Consider the following 17,838-nt stretch of genomic DNA (forward strand, 5'->3'; position numbering starts at 1 on the left):
CTACTTCAGTAAAAAAAAAAAATTCATTGGTATTCTAATAGGGATTGCACTAAATCCACAGATCACTTTGAATAGTACTGACATCTTAATAATACTAAGTCTGTCAATCCATGAACATGGGATGTCTATCCATCTATTTATGTCTAATTTCTCTCAGCAATGTTTTGTAGTTTTCAACATATAAGTCTTTTGCAATCTTGGTAAGTTTATTCCTCAGTATTTTATTCTTTCTGACGCTATTGTAAATGGAATTGTTTCATTAATTTCCTTTTGTGATAGTTCACTGATTTTTGCATATTGATTATATATCCTTCAACTTTGCTGAATTTGTTAGTTCTAATAAGGTTTTTTTGTGGAACCTTTATGGTTTTATACATGTAAAATCATGTTATCTGTAAACAGAGATAATTTCACTTCTTCCTTTCTAATTTGGTTGCCTTTTATTTCTCTTTCTTGCCTGATTGCTAGGGCTAGGACTTCCAGCACTCTAATAAGGACTAGAAGTGGTAAAAGCAGGCATCCTGGTCTTATTCCTGATCTTAAAGGAAGAACTTTCATTTTCAGTCTTTTACCACTGGATATGATATTAAGTGTGGGATCTTCATATACAACCTTTACTATGTTGAAGTAACTCCCTTCTTACTTATTCAATGCTTTTTATCATGATTTTTATCAAATGCTTTTTTCTCCATTAATTAAGACGGCCATGTGTTTTTTCTTTACACTATTAGTATGATGTATTACTGATTATTTTTCATATGCTGAACCATCCCTGAATTCTAGGAATGCACTTGATCATGGTGTTGTTGAATTTGGTTTGCTAGTACTTTGTTGAGGATTTTGCATTAATACTCATAAGAAATACTGGTCTGTAGTTTTCTTTTTTTTTTTTTTTTAATTTATTTTTGGGACAGAGAGAGACAGAACATGAACGGGGGAGGGGCAGAGAGAGAGGGAGACACAGAATCGGAAACAGGCTCCAGGCTCCGAGCCATCAGCCCAGAGCCTGACGCGGGGCTCGAACTCATGGACCGCGAGATCGTGACCTGGCTGAAGTCGGACGCTTAACCGACTGCGCCACCCAGGCGCCCCTGGTCTGTAGTTTTCTTAAAGTATCTATCAGTGTCTGGCTTTCATATCAGAATAATGCTGGTCTTACATAATGAGCTAGGAAGTATTCCCTCCTCTTCAACTTTTTGGAAGAGCTTAAGGACTGGTATAATTCTTTTTTAAGATATTTGGTAGACTTCACCAGGGAAGCTATCTGGTCCTGAGCTTTTCTTGCTAGGGAGGTTTTTGATTATTGATTCAACCTCCTTACTAGTCATAAAATCTATACAGATATTCTATTTCTTCATGACCTAGTCTTGGTAAGTTGTCTGTTCCATTTCAACTAGGTAATCCAATTTCTTGTTCTACAATTATTCACAGTACTCTTTCATAATTCTTTTTATTTCTGTAAAATTGGCAGTAATATGTCCCTCTTTCAGGTTTGATTTTAGTGGAGCCTCCCTTTTTTTTTCTTAAAGCTATCGAAAGGTTTATTAATTCTGTTGATCTTTTCAAAGAACCAACTCTTGATTTTGTTAATTTTCCCTTGGCCTTGTTTTGGAGAACATGAGCACCCTGGCCGGCACACATAATTATCTGTATAGCTGAAGAGCACAGATGCCAGTTACTCATCTAATGCTGGTCTGGTATTTGCAAAATTTTAAAACTTCCCCAAGCATCACAGTAAATCCTAAGCTCACTTTAAATCTATGACAATACCATACAACTCATCTACACAAAAATACAGACTAAAACTTCATTTTACAAATGGGGCTGCATTTAATGAATGTTTAGGACCAATATTACTTTCAGGAAATTCCTTTCCAAACAACGTTTAATTCTGAAGATAACTCACATCCTGACATCAACTAGTTTAGTGCCAAATAACACTCATGAAACAGCTAATCAGCTCCATAGGAAAGCCTCTGAGTAAGCTCTTATTCTACTGATTCCCAAGCGACATTCCTGAGCATCACTAGCGTTCCAAAAATGGACCAAAATACTCCACTGCTAAAATAATGGTAATCTCTTCCTAGTTTGCCAAAAGATTTAAAGGATAGTAATTTCAATTTGGTTTTCTCCATAAATGTATCTTATACTACAATAAGCATCAAAAGCAAGCATTAACAGAAAATACATGTGAACAGCTAGTTAATGACTTTAGTGTAAAATTTATAATAGCCAAATCACATTTCATAAAATAGGTTTTTTAATAAATGTGCTAATGGTCATGTATGTATATTGGATACATGTGGTACTATGTTTCCTCCAAAATAGTGTTCTCAATTCATACAAAACTTGATTATATCAATAACTACATAGTGTTCCTTAAAAAGCATCATGACTTCCAAGAGTTTTAACAACTGGGAACTACTAATATACTGTAGTTAAAAAAAAAACCCAAAAAACTATGCTGTATGGGAATTTAAGAAATGGTTTAGAGGTTGTCATGAGCAAAAGTGTTAGAACAAAAAACAACAAGGCTTAACTTTTTAAGCAAAAATAAGATACCTAATAGTTCTTTGCAAAAAAACCGAAGGTTGATCCAAACTGAAAGCAAGCCTCACCTAAGATTTTTAACTATTGCCATCAACCAAAGCAAAATTTTTTTAGATTCCATGAAAATGCTTTACAATTTTATTTTTCCAACAAATGAAACAAAATTAACACATTTTTAATTTCAAAAGGTTAGCAAATAAAAAAAAACATCAATTCTTTCCAAACTCAGGGCTTCATACAAACTATTCCCAATGTTTTGTATGTAATCATATCAACTTTTCTCCCCATAGAAACAATACTGTTTTTATTTTCTTTACATATTACCTGCATGTTTTAAAACTTTTGTAAAGCCTATTTATATATTGTATACCAAACAAAAATCTAGAAGAAAATGCACAGAAATCTTAACAGAAATCCATTACACTTCAAGTTTTCTAAGTGTGCGTTACTTTTACGCAAAAAAAAAAAAATTTATGAGCAAGCAATAAGGTCTTATAATTCACAAGTCTATTCACAATTTAAAGATCTGAAGTGTGCAATCAAAAGAAGTGTAAAAAAAAAAAAAAAGGCGGATCTTGAGCTGAGAGTTAAGAAATCCAGCTGTCGTTTTCTCTCTGTAAGCACTGCATAATACTCAAAAGGTTCCATCCCACACTACAGTTCTTATAGTTAGTTGCCATAAAGGTCAAATGTAGCAGCTATTTGGGCTCTGAGGAATGTGCATCAGTTGGCAATAAGTCACGATGAACCACAGATGATATCAACTGTGATGCCATAGATTACCAGCACCCCACTTCCACTGGCAAAGAGCTCAGCACTGTGCTCACCAATACCAAAACTTCAAATTTTTAGGTCTGTCTCCTGCAACCACTCCAGGGATTAATTCTGTATTAGCAGAAATTCAATTAGGAGACAGAAACTATAAAGTAAATTAAATACAGAATGTTTAACAGAAGTAATTAGTAAACTAAGATGTAGGAAGGGATGGCAAGGAGCGAGAGAGAAGGATTCTATACTTTATATACAGTTTATAGTATGCAATTATAAGTCAATAAAGCAGTTTTTAATTTTTTTAAAAAAATTATTAAACTATGATTTTAGTTTTTCCTGATTTTGTCTTCTGTATTTGGGGCCCATGGCTGAGGCAGACCATCACCAGATGTCCTCAACCATATGTACTGCCGACAGACCACGCAGCAAGAACAGGAAAAGGAAAACACAAGTCACAGGAACTAGGAAGGAAAAAACCCTTTCTCTAGTAAATTCCCTCTAGCACCCTGTCTCCTCCAGCATCCTGTCCCCTCTAGGACCCAATAAAGCTTAATATCATGCTCTTTGTAAAGAACTGCTTAGAGTCCAGTCCTTTATCGTGGAGCAGGTGAGTTTGGAGTAGAAAGATAACAAATTGATAATTGACATGGTTATCTTTCTGTTCATGACAGTATTTAAATAAGGCAGTGCTTCTCTCATTTAACAATAGGAAAAAGAGGAAAATGAATATATGGCCATTAGCCTGTATTAAGGCACAGACTCTCTTTCCAGTTCTGAAAGAGCACCCATAGTCTCATTGAAGTAGCATTTATTTTTAAAAGCCACAGAAATTTCATATTCTATTCTAGGCTATTATCCATGTATGTTTAAAATAATAAGTGTTCACAATTACACAACAATTGATTATTATGTTTATAAGTTTCTAGAAGCTGCCCATATTCCTTGGCTGGTAGGCCCCTTTATCCACCTCCAAAACCAACAATGGCAGATGATACCTTTCGCATCCCATTATTCTAAACTCCTCTTCTGCTTCCTTCTTCTAAAGACCCTGCCTGGAGAATATAGGATAATCTTCCTACCCCAAAGTTCTTACCATATCTGCAAAGTTCCTTTTATCACATGAGGTAACATATTCACAGGTCCAGGTGTTAGGATGTGGACATCTTTGGGGTCATCGTTCTACCACAGTAATTATCCCATTTCTCATCAAAATTTTCAACTTATTCATGTAGATCAGTATGGGATTATACTGATTTCATTCAATGGGTTATAATCTGCCATAGTAATTATTTTTTGATGCTTAATTGTTCCCGACTTGGCTCAAACAGCTTGTCTCTTTTTTTAAATGTTTATTCATTTCTGAGAGAGAGAGAGAGAGAATGAGCGAGGGAGGGGAAGGAGGGACAGAGGATCCGAAGCAAGCTCAGAGCTGACAGCAGGAAGCCTAATGTGGGGCTCGAACTCACGACTATGAGATCGTGACATAAGCTGAAGTGAGGTGCTCAACCGACTGAGCCACCCAGGCTCCCCAGGCTTGTGTCTTTTTTATATGTCTCCATCATTCTTGAGCCCCTCTTTGTTGTCTGACAAGATTTTCAAGTCTCATCTTGTAGTTTTCCTGCCTCAGCCCTAAAACTGAGCCATTGCTCCAAGGAGAATATCCTTGTTTGCAGGAATTTTACATTAAAGTATTTAGAGCATCAGGTCAACAACTTACTCCCAAATGACTGAGGAGGAAAAAAAAAAAAGGTCACTATACTGTTCTTACAACTTTTCTGGAACTTTGTGATTACTTCAAAATAAAAAAATCATACATTATTTTATATTAATCATGCCTTCCGAAGTTCAAAATAAATTATTTGAGTTTTGTGTAAATATTAGTGCAGATGACTGAAAATTTACCAACTATAAAAAATCTGGAATTCACTAGCATAATCAGAAGATCACTTAACATTATGTTGGAAGGACACCCCAAACTTCATATTTAGGATAATCTCACATCATAAAAATTAAAATTATTTAGTATTCCACTTTCCAACTTCATATTTATCTATATGATCCTATTCATTTGGGAAAAAAGTAAAGGACTATTAAAACCAATAAATGTTACAAAAATCAGTCATGTCTCCACACAGCAGCAATGAATAATTGCAAAATGAAATTAAGAAATAATTCCATCTATAAAAGGTATCCAGAAGAATAAAATACCCAGGAGTAAATTTAATCAAGGAGGTAAAAGACTTGTACACTAAAAACTATAAAACATTGCTGAACAAAATCAAAGGCCTAAATAATGGAAAGATACCCCATGTATTAGAAGACTTAATGTTGTTAAGATGGCAATACTACCAAAAGAAATCCGCAGACTCAGGGGCGCCTGGGGGGCTCAGTCAGTTAAGCATCTGACTCTTGGTTTCAGCTCAGGTCAAGATCTCAGTGTGTAGGGTCGAGTCCTGCGTCGGGCTCTGCACTGACAGTGTGCAGCCAGTTTGGGATTCTCTCTCTCCCTCTCACTCTGCCCCTCCTCCCCCTGCACTCTCTCCCTTTCAAAATAACTAAACTTTAAAAAAAAAAAAACCACAGACTCAATACATTCCGTGTCAAAATTCCAATATCCTTTTATTCAGGAATGGAAGTCATTCCTCCAATTCTAACAGAATTACAAGTCCCCAGTAGTCAATATAATTCTGGGAAAAAGAGAACAACGCTAAAGGACTCATACTTCCTGATTTCAAAATCTTACTGTAAAGCTACAGTAACCAAAACGGTGTGGAATGGGCCTGAGGATAGACATGTCAACCAATGGAATTAAGACCCCAAAACAAACCCATACATCTATGCCCAAGTGGTTTTTGACAGAGGTGCCATGACCATTCAAAGGGAAAACAATAGTCCCTTCAAGTGTACACCAAACTCAAGATATAATAGGTGAAAATTAACTCAAAATGGTTCGGTGACCCATGAAATATGAACTAAAATGATAAAGCTCTTATAAGAAAACATAGGAGCAAGTCTTCATGACCTCAGATTCAGCAATGGAATCTTAGCTAGCACATCAAAAGGCAACAGCAAGAAAAAAAACTGGGCTTCATCAAAAGTAAAAATTTTTATGCATCAAAGGACATTATCAGGAAGTGAAAAGACAACCCACAGAATGGGAGAATACTTTTAAATCATATCTTCTAGGGGTCTAGAATCTAGGATATATAAAAACATTTACAACTCAATAATAAAAAGACAAACATCCCAGTTAAAATATGGGTAAAGAACTTGAATAGACATTTCCCCAAAGATATACAAAGGGCCAACAAGCACATGAAAAGATGTTCAACGTTATTCGCCATTAGGGAAATGCAAATCAAAACCATAGTGAGGGGCGCCTAGGTGGCTGTCAGTTAAGCGTCTGACTTGGGCTCAGGTCATGATCTCACGGTTTTTGAGTTTGAGCCCCACATCGGGCTCTATACTGACGGTTCAGAGACTGGAGCCTGCTTCAGATTCTGTGTCTCCCTCTCTCTCTGTCCCTCCCCTGCTCACAGTCTGTCTCTCAAAAATAAATAAATGTTAAAAAAAAAATTTTTTTTTAAGCTATAGCAAGATGCCACTTCATACCCACAAGGATGGCAACAATATTAATTTTTAAATGGAAAGAACAAATGTGGCAATGTAAAAACTGGAACCCTCATACATTACCAGTGAGTTATAAAATAGTTCAGCCACTGTGAAAAACAGTTTGGTGAGTCCTCAAAAAGCTAAACATAGGACTACCATATGACCCAACAATTCCACTCCTGGCATATACCCAAAAGAAATGAAAACTGGTACTCAAAACAAATCCTTATATATGAATGTTGCCAGCAACAATACTCACAATAGCCAAAGGGTAGAAAGAACTCAAGTGTCCATCAATAGATGAATGGATAAAGTGTGGTATCTACAGGGGCACCTGGGTGGCTCAGTCGGTTAAGCATCCGACTTCAGCTCAGGTCATGATCTCAGGCCTTGTGCTCACAGCTCAGAGCCTGGGGCCTGCTTTGAATTCTGTGTCTCCGTCTGTCTCTGTCCCTTCCCTGCTCACGGTCTGTGTCTGTCTCTCTCCCTCAGAAGTAAATGATTTAAAAAAAAATTTTTTTTTTAAAGTGTGGTATATACATACAATTACTTAGCTGTAAAAAGGAAAGAAGTAGCGACACCCACACCAGTGTTGCTGTAACAAGGCAGAACCTTGAAAACAGTATGCTAAGTGAAAGGCCCAGACACAAAGGTCACACGTTATATGATTCCATTTCTAGGAGATTTCCATAATAAATAGGAGGTATCTATTAAACCTAGCGAAACAGAAAGCATATTTGTGGCTGCCAGGGGTTTGGGGCAGCAGTAAATGGGGAGTAACTGCTTAATGGGTATAGGGTTTCATTTTGGAGTGATAAAAATGTTTTGGAACTAGACAGAAGTGGTAGTTGCACAACAATGTAACTGTATGAAATGTCACTCAATCGTGCACTTTAAAATGGTTAGTTTTAGGTTATATGAATTTCACCTCAAAAAAAAATTTTAATTAATGTTTATAATAAATGTTGGACAAATGTGTAAATTACAAGCACAGTTCTTTTTTGAAAGTCGAACATGTAAATTCAAGCACAGTAACTAGGCAGATAAAGTACTCTTCAACATTTAATGAGGTATTTTACATCTAAGCAAAGTAAGAGTTCAATTCCCACTCTCTCTCTCATGACTTGATTTAGAAATATTCATCCATCTCGTGGTGTTTCTCCCTAGAAATTCATTTCCTCTATAAAAGTTTACCTGAATATCTCAATTATTAGAAACTGAGCCTGTACTAGAGTCATATTCATTCAAACTTCAACAAGTTTCTAGCCCTTTAGAACGGATTCTAAATCAAATTCTTATAACTGACCAGTTCTCTTACTTCAATAAGTAGACGATCCCAAAATTTCAGTTGTTTCTTCAACTTAATGTGGTTATGAACATTTAAATGTCTTAATGTTCAAATATTTCATAGTTCTGATATCCTAAAACCACAAAATTAACATTTGTCCTCAGAGTTAAGACTGATTTCCTCAAGCAGGGCTATATCATTGAAATAACATATCTTTCTTGTGTACAATTCTCTTAAGAGGAATGTAAAGGTAGATATACAAATGCCTAATCATATTACTTCCTGCATAAAATTTGTTAACAGGTTAAACAACTTTCAGAATAAAGTCCAAAACTAAACTGTAGCTTAGCAGAGAAAGTTTTCCATAACGTCTCCAGCTTTGTCCCTTGCCATTCACTCTTCCTCAGTCTTTCTTTCTTCTCTGACCAGATGAACTTTCTCTTCTCACAGCCTCTCATTATGTAATGTGCCTTCTCTATGCCACCACAATGTAGCAAAACTAAATTGTTCATCACTCCCATTATTCTTTAAACTCCTTGAAGTTAGAGATTATAGCCTTTTCTCATTTGTATACTCAGCACCTGGCACAAAATCAAAGGCTGTTAGAAAATTAAAGTACGGAAATACGGATAACTATTAACATCCATTATTAGAGTCTAAAATACTATGGTTTGTGACCATTCCAGAGGAGTTGGGGAGTGTAGTTCTAAAATACTATGGCTTCTGGGGCATCTGAGTGGCTCAGTTAGTTAAGCGTCTGACTTCGGCTCAGGTCATGATCTCAAGGTTTGTGAGTCTAGCCCCATGTCGCACTCTGTGCTGATAGCTCAGAGCCTGGAGTCTGCTTCAGATTCTGGGTCTCCGTCTCTCTCTGCCCCTCCCCCACTCATGCTCTGTCTCCCTCTCTCTCTCAAAAATAAATAAACATTAAAAAAAAATTTTTTTAATACTATGGCTTCTTTTTCCTACATAATGGCAAAAAGTAAAACTATACATTAGGTTTTGTTTGGCTTCATTTTTTAAAATTATAATGCAGTCTTATTAGTAACTAACATCAAATAGATAACATTAATTTTGTAGACATATTTTTTAAATATCTACCTCATTAATTAAGAGTATAAATTTAGTCTGACTACCATCCAATGGAAGCTCTTTTATCTGCATTAGTAAAATGAAACATTACTACAATCGACATTTTTTAAGTCTTAAAAGTAGAAATTCTTTGACTAAAAAAGTTCCAACATCATTTTATAAATGAGGAAATGAACTGAGAGGTGCAGTAATACAGTCACCCAACTAATTAGTGGGCAAGTTGGGTCCACCCAGATTCCCTTAATGTTGATGCTTTCAGCTCCAATATAACTTTATTTCCATTTCAGCCTCATAGACAAGTAGGCAATGCAATTTACAACATCCTTCATTTTTTCCCAATCCTCAATCTAATGAGTACTTGGATCCTTAATACTTACTACATTTAACTGATTCCTTTATCTTTAAGATTTGTTCCCTTTAACATATTTCCTTCTCCCTATCATGGATGTTTAATGAATACCTACATTTGCTGAGTATAAATACATCAAAGTCATTCCACTGGGAAGACGAGGAAATGGGTAGACACACATGAGTAAGAATAACATAGTCCCTTATTTCAAAGTGCTCTACAATATTAGTTACAATCTGGTATCGTACTCTTATTATCTTTTTAAAATTATGACCTTATACATACATAGTATAAGAAAGATCTAATTGGGGTGCCTGGGTGGCTCAGTTGGTTAAGCGTCCGACTTCGGCTCAGGTCATTACGTCACAGTTTGTGAGTTCGAGCCCCACGTCGGGCTCTGTGCTGACAGCTCAGAGCTGGAGCCTGCTTTGGATTCTGTGTTTCCCTCTCTCTCTCTGCTCTTCCCCTGCTGATGCTCTGTCTCTCTCCTTCAAAAATAAATAAACATTTTAAAAAAATATCTAATTACTTTTCATTATTAAAATATACATTATTTCTCCCTCTAGAAGATAAGGTCCATGAGAGCCAAAGATTTGTCTCTTTGGTTCACTGATACACTCTGAGTGCCTAGAACAGGGCCTTCCATCAAAGGTACTTAAATATTTGTTGACTGCATGAATGCTATAAGTATTAGGATCCAAATAGTAGGATGGAAGTACTATTTCCAGTAATGATGTGACAAAACATGTAAACCTTTCCTTACCCTAATGTGTGTGCCTAACCTCCAATTTTTTATTTGATTGGCCAATTACTCAGACCTTATATTAAACAGAACTAAAATTAGTTCACAGATGGATAAACTATACTGTTTAACATCATGCCCTACCCAACTGCATCAAACCCTAGTAAATCTGCCAAGAAACCTCTAAGCCCTTCTACTACTTAGACCTGAGCCCTTTTTCAAGTATAAAAGGTCTCCAGATGTTTTCCTTCTTTCCTGTAGCAGCTCAGAATTGGGATTATCATTCTCATCATTTTACAGAATGAAAAACTGAAGCCAGAGAATGGTTAGCAGAAAGTTAGATTCGTTCACAGAATCTCTATTCTTCCTACCACATCATGCAGCCTTCTCCTGTTATCCTTTGAGACTCTTCTCCCACATTCCTGGCTATAAATACAATCTCTCTGGGTCCCCTCTTCTTTGCTGTCCCCATAATAAGCACACAGGCTCTCTGATTGTAAAGGTTTTGCTATTAATAATTCAGGGTAACAAAGACAAGAGGGCAAAAATAACAAATCTGGAGACGTTACAACAATTCAATGCTCAACATGTGTGTGTATAAATGCCTGGTACTATATAAAAATCATAGCATCTTTCCAAGTTCTTGCTGTGAGAATCCCAAGCCTCCAAATTTACTGGTTCTCTTCTGAAATAATAAATATGAGCACCGCTAGGTTTCCAAAATTTTCCCTCTCTACTACTTTCCCTCCCTTCCTCCCAGGACACAAAATATATTACAGGGAGAAATAGTGGGTACATCTCTATCAAGTGAGAAATCTGCATTTCTAAGGACCTTCAGGAGTCACATCACTCCTATAAAATTCTGACCCACAGGAGGATGACTGCCTTAGACCATCTCCTCACAGTGTGAAAAATTGGCATTTTCTCTTTTTATGGAATACACAGAGCTCCCAGCTCCCACTTTACATTTCCAAACATTTGAACAACTCCTCAGTATCAAAATTAAAATCCCTATCATAAATTCTCCTCCTAGGGGCACCTGTGTGGCTCAGTTAAGCATCTGACTCTTGATTTCCGCTCAGGTCATGATCTACAGTTTATGAGATTAAGCCCTGCATCAGTAGGGCTCACAATGACAGTGTGCAGCTTGCTTGGGATTCTCTCTCCGCCCTTCCCCTGAATGCGCGCATGCTCTCTCAATTAATTGATTAATTAATTAATTCTCCTCCAACATTTGCTTCTACCAGGACTTGTTCTTCATCATGATATCTTTTTTTTTTTTTTTTTAATAACATCACTATCTTAGGCCCATACTCAGGTCAGTTCCCAATGTTGATGTCAACATTTCTCAAATCTATACCCTTCATTATAATCCCACCATCACCTTTTCTTGTCTCAACTACTCTAATTAAACTCCAGGTATTCCTACCTCCAGGCTTAAGCTCCTTCACTGTATTTCTGCTCCATTTTCATATCCATAAAGAGGGCTTCTTCTCAACTAAGAATAGTGTACAAAATCTTTATCTGGCATTTAAAGATCTCCATACTTTGCATCGATCTACCTTTACCAGCCTATACCTTAAACATACAACCTCAGCAAATGTTCTCTGCTTTCCTACCTCTATTTATTTGCTTGGGTAGCATCCTTATGAAGAACTCTTTCCTCTCCCATCCTCCTCCAACTGCTAATAACCTTTCAAATGATCACATCCTCAACATGAAAGGAAAAAGGCTGAGGCACGTATCATTCATTGAACACATTCTGTTCAGTGTTTTACAAATGATCTTAATCCCCACAAAAACATAATGGCTTAAGAGTATATTTTTGAGGAAGGAATTGAGGAAATGGAGGGCCAAAGGAGCTTACCCAATCTAAACAAGCAAGAATCCAAAATAACCTCATAGTATTTTGTATTTTTCAATAAAACATGGCACAAGATGGACAAGCTTGATAGTCAGGATGCCTAGGTTCAAATCGCAGTTACTCCACTAGCAATCTGTATGAACTCAGGAAGTTATGTACTTGTAAGGTCTTTATTTCCCCATCTATAAAAAAGGAATAATTGTACTACTTACCACATCAGTAACAGAATTACATGACATAATGTAAAGTGCTTAGAATTGTATTTGGCCCATAGTAAAAAAATCAATGTTAACTGTTATTAGTGTTGTTATTTTATTTATAGGCTATAATATGTGAACTGACAATACCAATTATATGTTCTTATTGTTCCCAAATCAACTTTTGGGCAAAAGCTGTATAAAGCTTGGGCTCCTGGGTGGCTCAGTCGGTTAAGGGTCCGACTTCGGCTCAGGTCATGATATCGCAGTTTGTGAGTTTGAGCCCTGCGTCAGGCTCTGTGCTGACAGCTCAGAGCCTGGAGCCTGTTTCAGATTCTGAGTCCCTCCATCTTTTAGTACCTCCCCTGCTCATGCTCTGTGTCTCTCAATAGTAAATAAATGTTAAAAAAAAAAAAAAAAAAATTTTAAAAGCTGTATAAGCTTAACAATATATTTTTTTAAATTTTTTTAAATGTTTATTTATTTTTGAGAGAGAGACAGAGAATGAGTGGGGGAGGAGGAAAGAGAGAGGGAGACACAGAATCTGAAGCAGGCTCCAGGCTATCAGCAAAGAGCCCGATGCAAGGCTCGAACTCACGAACAGTGAGATCATGACCTGAGCTGAAGTCAGACTATTACCGACTGAGCCACCCACGTGCCCCAACAATATATTTTATTATTGCTCAATAAATATTTGCACAACACAGGAATCTTTAAACAATGATTAAACTGCCATGCTTTATTAAAAGAGATTCATTTGTCTATTAGTTCTGTTTCCTCTTTTGGGGAAACTAACAATGCTTCCTAACCTTCTTCCCTTTTTTAGGCCACATGAAACTACCATATGCAATGCCACATGGTAGTAATATGTCAAATGGCACAAAACCATTATTGAGACTCAAACTTATTTGTCTTCTGCTATATGTTGCTAACTCCCAGGTTTTAAAATGTCCAAAATGACACTTTTTATTTACACACCAATTATTTCTAGGTCATAGTAACATGAAGCAAGTATACCATGATATCTGACCAGGCCATTTCATTTTATACATCTTTATGGCAAGAACTGTAAGGCATAAAATATTTTAATTCAAAGATATAAACTTATCATACCCTTAGTCCTACCTTAACTTTGCTAAAATGAGTGCCTGAAAAGCTTCTGATAAGTATGTTACCCTGGAATGCAGAAAAATATCAAGGAAGGGTGTTGAATGCTATTAACAGTGTAAGCCCCTCCAAAATGCTTGAGAGAAAGAACTTTGAACAAGGATAGATGAGAACTTATTCCAAACCCTTCAGTATTAAACCTCACAAACCAAGATTATGTCCATACGATTTACTATTACATATGGTGATACCACGCTGGCTGGCTTCAGATAAAGACAAAGTTAAAAATACACATATTAATAAAACACTTGTCATTCCTGACATGGAAATAACTGAGCTCCTACCCAATCGTTTCAAAGACAAAACAAGCAAACAAAAACAGACCCCCAAAAACTTTGAAGCTTAACTGTGTAACAGACATTTTATTTCAACAAATTCCTACAATTCTTCCCTTACTCACAGGTAAAGTCACAGAATCAGCAAGAAGCAGAGCTGAAAGCTGGACCCAACCATATTTGGGATCCAGTGTTTTCCATAATCCACAATGACATGGTATACATTTGCATCACTCTCTTCATATACACACATTTTATTAAAAAACTGAAACAAAAGCTTCAAAAGAATAGTCTCACTCCATAGAATGTCCTCTGATATTTTTTCTCTTTCTAATGTTAATGTCAATGTGCTAAATTGATTCCCATTAATTGAAACCCATTAATAAGTCTCCATGGGCCCCAAACTACAACACTGCACTACAATAAAAAAAAAAAAAAAATTTTTTTTAATGTTTACTGAGGGGGGTGCGGTGAATAGGGGAGAGGCAGAATGAGAGGGAGACAGAGAATCCGAAGCAGGAGGCTCTCGGATGTCAGCGCAAAAGCCCTATGTGGGGCACGGAACCTACCAACCATGAGATCATGACCTGGGCAGAAGTCAGATGCTCAAGGACTGAGTCACCCAGGCGCCCCTGCACTACACTTTTTACCTCCCGTTTAAAATTCCTTTTAACTGCTACAACAAGTCTAGTTTTGTTTCTCTGAAATGGAACTAATCTTCCCAACCCATTAAAAGCTGTCCTTAAAAAGATAAAACCCTTGAAAGCCCTTTAAATCTTGAATTGATCTATTTCTCTACTACAACCCTTTGGAGGCACACCCATCTTAGTTATTTATATTGTATCAAAAACTGCAGATGTTCTCCTTGGAGAACAACAGATCATTGTTGAAAGGAATGCGTTAGTTTTCACTGTTCCTGCTGCATCACTGAGGAACATTTCACACTCAGGGCAAGTTTGGGGCAACAGAAACGAACCTGAGCAGCTGCCCACGGTGCTGAAACGGAGGATGAAACAATAATTTTGGAAATTTACTCCTGCCAGATTAGGACAAAATAAAGGAATTCACCAAAAACTAGCAGAGAACACTCAGTGGCTGCCACTTAAGTTGCTTGAATGCTTCTGGGATAGCTTGGCTTTTGTGTCTGCCCACTCCCTCACTGGGACAGAGTTCTTACATCAGTGCAGGTCAACTCCGTAAGTACCCTGGTAGAGCTGCTGGCTTTAAGAGGACTGGGACATGGAATCTGTCCCTAGTAGAGTCGCGTTCCACCTTCAATCTGAGCTTCCAGTCGGGGGTGGAGGAAGGTTACAAAGAAGGGAGGTGACTGCCCTCCTTTTTTCAAAGACTACATAGTCCCCGCAACTGTAGTCAAGCGATATCTCCCGGGGACTTTGAGGCAGGTGACTGACCAAGAGAAGCCTTCCAAACATCTTCCCAGGCTCCTGCCACCGCAGGATGGGAATGTGAGAAGCCAAACAGATAATACAACAACTTTATACACAAATTCAAAGGGTGGGGGTGGGGGAGAGCGGGAATCTGCCGTCAGAGGGCAGAGGGTTTTTGTTTTTGTTTTTGTTTTACCTTTTGCAAAAAGCCTATTTCCTCCGCACCCAGCCTGGGGAGGAGCAGCAAAGACCTCAGCAGCCGGGCCGCCACTGAGGGCCGGTGAGGGGGTGTGTTCCCCCCGCCAGGCCCCAAAGGAATCAATCCCCTGCCCGGCCGCCGAGAGGCCAGAGAGGCTCTTACCTGGAAGCCTGGCCCCGCAACACAAATAGGCTCGCCCACCGCGTCGCTGCGGGAGAAGTCCCTACCCTGACTTCATGACTGAATATCCGCACCGACCCCCACAGCCGGAATCGAAGTGGGGACGACAACACCAAGGCTAGACGGAAGTCCCGCCTCGCGGGCCTCATTGGCCGGCACGCGAAGACGAAGAAAAACCATTGGGCCACAGAGCTGTTTGCTAAGGCCCTTCCCACTCTCACACAGCGTCTCGCTGCTTGCTCCAGCTGGCAGGGAGAAAAGCCCAGTTCGTGGAGTGGCGTCTTGGCCGCGTGATCGGTCTTCCCGGGAAAGGAAGGGAAGGGGGGGGGGGGGGGGGCTTCTGCAGCGCAGCTGAAGGATCCGCTTTTTGGCAGGGGAAGGGGCAGGCTGGCGGAGGGGATTGGCTGTGAAAGCCTACCACCCACTGTTCGTCCCCAGGCGTGGAGGCTGTGGGGTCAGCAGGGGACCATACGGAGCGGCCAGGGCCAGCCGGCTTGGTCCGCTCTGGCTTTGGGACGAAGCAGCCCGAGACCCAGCTGGCGGGCTGCCCCTGGGCGGGGCTGGCTCTGGCACTGTTAAGTCTCTTCCCTGCACCACACTCACCCGACTGGCTGAAGGGGCGAGGACGAAATCTCATCCCCACTGCATGGAGTCCAGGCTGAGATCCGATGGATGGGATCAGGTCCCACCAACGCCTTAGATAAGAGTCCGGGTCGCGTTGTTAGAGATGCGAGCAGACTGAAGGCTGAAAGCGAGTACCCGGACGCCTGGCTCGGAGCCGTGCTGACGTCAGCACTCCGGGCCTGACACGCGCCATCCCCGGGACTCAGCAAAAGTCAAACCGTGTGATTAAGCCCTAGGTCAGCCTTTTAAAACCCGAGCCTCCTTTTGGCGAGCCAAAAACAAAACAAAACAAAAAAACTCTTCCTACCGCCCTTCTGATTAACCTTCGGACCCGAGTATCCCAATCTTAAACCAAGCTGCTTTGAAATTTAAATTACCTGGATTGGAACATCCTCACTGATTAACCAGTCACCAACTAGCAACTTTAAAGAGGCACTGTGCTTACGGCAAAGAATGCCAGGAAACCTAAATTCTGGTCCTGCTTCTGCTTCAAAATAATGTCCCTTTAAAAATCCATTACAGGCTTCACATTCTTCAACCTCATCTTTTCAACAAAGGAGGGACTAAAGGGGGTTATCACCAAAAGAACCACCTGTAGAACACCACTGTTGTAACTTGTAACCTTGATTGCCCTCGGGATACCTGCGTGGCTGGCACAAAAGAATGGGAGGAAAACTTTCCCTACTGTGTATGCCTTTTGAATTTTGAACCTTGTGAATATTATGTACTCAAAATTTAAACACAAAAAAATTTTAAAATAGAATTCAACAACGGCCATCAAAGGTACTTTGCTCTCTTATGTATTATGGCTACATATTCTATACATTCTTTGATTTTCATTAGTTATGAAGACATTCAATACTTAATACACAGATCTACCTCTAAGAAAGTCATAAATAAAGGGGCACGTGGGTGGCTCAGTTGGTTGAATGTCTGACTTAGGCTCAGGTCACGATCTCACTGGTTTGTGGGTTCAGACCACCGGCTGTCAGCACAGAGCCTGGAGCCTGCTTCTGATTCTGTATCTCTCTCTCTGTCCCTCCCCTTCCTGTGCTCTGTCCCTCAGGAATGAATAAACATTAAAAAATATATATTTTATTTTAAAGAAAGTCATAAATAAAAATCAGAATTGGGAAGGAAAGGGAGGGGGGAACAAACAGAAAATCAGAATTGGAAATATTACATAAAGGCTAGTGTAATAAATGCAAACATAGCCACAATATCTATAAGCATTTTATTAAATTATCTCAAATTGGTTTTATGTTAAATCAGAGTTCTTGAACGACATCAAAAAAAGCAAAAAATAATATTGTCCACATTTTACATGTTAAAAAAAAATAGCTTTATTTCTTAAATAAAAGCACCTTTAGTATAGAACATTTTAATCTGACTTTATTCTCCTCTTCAGATCACAACAGGTATAGTTCTTCTAGTTATGAACAACGTAATGTGCGAGCCGTACTGCATTTATGCAGAATTATGCAGTTATTGTCTGCAGAAGCAATTATTCTCCCCATTGTGCTGACTGAAGATAAATTGG

General features: G+C 38.6%; 1 protein-coding gene across 2 annotated transcripts in view; it reads right to left on the minus strand.

Annotated features, from left to right (window-relative positions):
- RNF13 (ring finger protein 13) overlaps positions 1-16,428 on the minus strand; it is a 156,741-nt gene extending 140,313 nt beyond the window's left edge. The window contains exon 1 of one of the 2 annotated variants that reach the window (XM_042955404.1): positions 16,278-16,428. The gene's annotated coding sequence lies outside the window, so the exon portion shown is untranslated. Of the gene's footprint in view, positions 1-15,656; positions 15,813-16,277 lie in introns of those variants that run through there. The other variant, XM_042955403.1, reaches the window with a different exon arrangement.
- Between the last annotated feature and the right edge of the window lie 1,410 nt (positions 16,429-17,838).

This window comes from Panthera leo, chromosome C2, assembly GCF_018350215.1.
Source record: "Panthera leo isolate Ple1 chromosome C2, P.leo_Ple1_pat1.1, whole genome shotgun sequence".
Taxonomy (NCBI): domain Eukaryota; kingdom Metazoa; phylum Chordata; class Mammalia; order Carnivora; family Felidae; genus Panthera; species Panthera leo.